The sequence below is a fragment of the Suricata suricatta genome, chromosome 1, assembly GCF_006229205.1.
Source record: "Suricata suricatta isolate VVHF042 chromosome 1, meerkat_22Aug2017_6uvM2_HiC, whole genome shotgun sequence".
NCBI classification, from domain to species: Eukaryota; Metazoa; Chordata; class Mammalia; order Carnivora; family Herpestidae; genus Suricata; species Suricata suricatta.
Window position 1 is genome coordinate 39,475,098 of NC_043700.1, and position 1,831 is coordinate 39,476,928.

Here is a 1,831-nt window from a genome sequence, read left to right on the forward strand (position 1 = left end):
TCTCTGGTTCTATTGTACTTTCCCCTAGGATCTGTTTATTCAGTAGCACTCAGGTGGAACCCAAGCACCAGGAAGTTTCATTAATGGTTTACCTAATAGATACTCATTGTACAGATAAGACTCAAAAAGTACAGATAGGTACAAAGAAATAAGAATCCTATAATCCTACCACTCACAAGAAACTATTAACAGTTTGTCATATAGAATCCCTTAACAGTTATTGCCTCTTTTCCAAGAGACTGTATATCAGTTTATGGAAGTCGTGTCAACAAGAGATGTGTTTAAGCTACAAACTCTTAGTACATACACAGCTCTAAAACATAGCTATGTGTTTTAATCTGAGTGGTTAAAACAGCACAGTACATAAAACAAAAATCATTTCAAAATAAAGTTCTTTTGTTTGGATTTCTGTACCATGAACTCAGTACTTTTTTAATTTTTTTAAATGTTTTATTTATTTTTGAGAGAGACAGAGACAGAGACAGAGAGAGACAGAGAGAGTGAGCAGGTGAGCAGGGGAGGTTCAGAGAGAGAGGGAGACACAGAATCTGAAGACAGGCTCCAGGGTCTGAGCTAGCTGTCAGCACAGAGCCCGACATGGGGCTCAAACTCACCAACTGTGAGATCATGACCTGAGCCGAAGTTCGGACACTTAACTGACTGAGCCACCTAGGCACCCCAACCATGAGCACAGTACTTCTTAAAAGCCCCTTCTCATTTGTCCACTACTTCTATCTCTTTCAGCTGCTTTGATCAAGGTCACAGGCAGGTCTGAGGAAACTATTTTCCATTATGCTTCTTTCTAAAAATTTTTTAATGTTTATTTTATGTTTTAGAGAAGGAGAGATAAACCATGAGCAGGGGAGGGGCAGAGAGAGGGAGATACAGAATCTGAAGCAGGCTACGGGGCTCAAACACACAAAATGTGAGATCATGACTGTGCCGAGTCAGACACTTAACCAACTGAGCTACCCAGGTGCTCCCTGTTAAGCTGCTTTCTATGTTTTCTTTCCCTTTCCCATCATTAGACCTCAGGAACCAGGGTGGTCACACTGAACCATGTGGGAGGGTGGGGAAGGAAACCTGGTTGAGGTTCCAGTAAAGCTCGAAGCCCCCACTCTACCTGAAGTCAGGGATAGGGGAAGGGTAAAACCTGAATGATTTTACCCTTTTCTGGGCCATCCAGAGAGAACCTTGGTCCAAGAAATGTATCCCAAATATTTCAACAATGTCAGGCAGATACCTGTGTGTTTTGCCAAGGATTCTGAAAGATAAAAAACACAAATATGAAAGATGTTTTAAGCCAATAAGGGCTGGCATGGAGAAATTTAATCACAGGTTCAGGCTGCATGGTTTACAGGAGAATCTGCTTTGACAGATCACTGAATGTGCCCTGGACCGTTGCAGGTCATATGGTTGGTTGTAGGTCATGCAGGAGAATGGTTACTTGAGTGTGTGTGTGTTTTAATGGCAGCTATATTGTGATAGAATTTACATACCATACAATTCACCCACTTAGAATATATGCCAATGTTCTTCAGTATAGTCACAGAGTTGTGCAGCCATCACCACAATAAACTTCATAACATTCTGATATTTACCCCCAAATATCCTGCACCAATGAGAAGGCACTCCCTATTTTTCCTGGACCCTATCAATCCATATGGGTTTGCCTATTCTGGACATTTTACATAAATGAGATTATATAATATGTGGTTGTTTGTAACTGCTTCTTTCATTTAACCTAACATTTTTTTTTTATAATCAACATACCTTTTAATTTCTTAAAATCATCAAATATCCACAAATATTCAAATTTTTCAACTTCGTT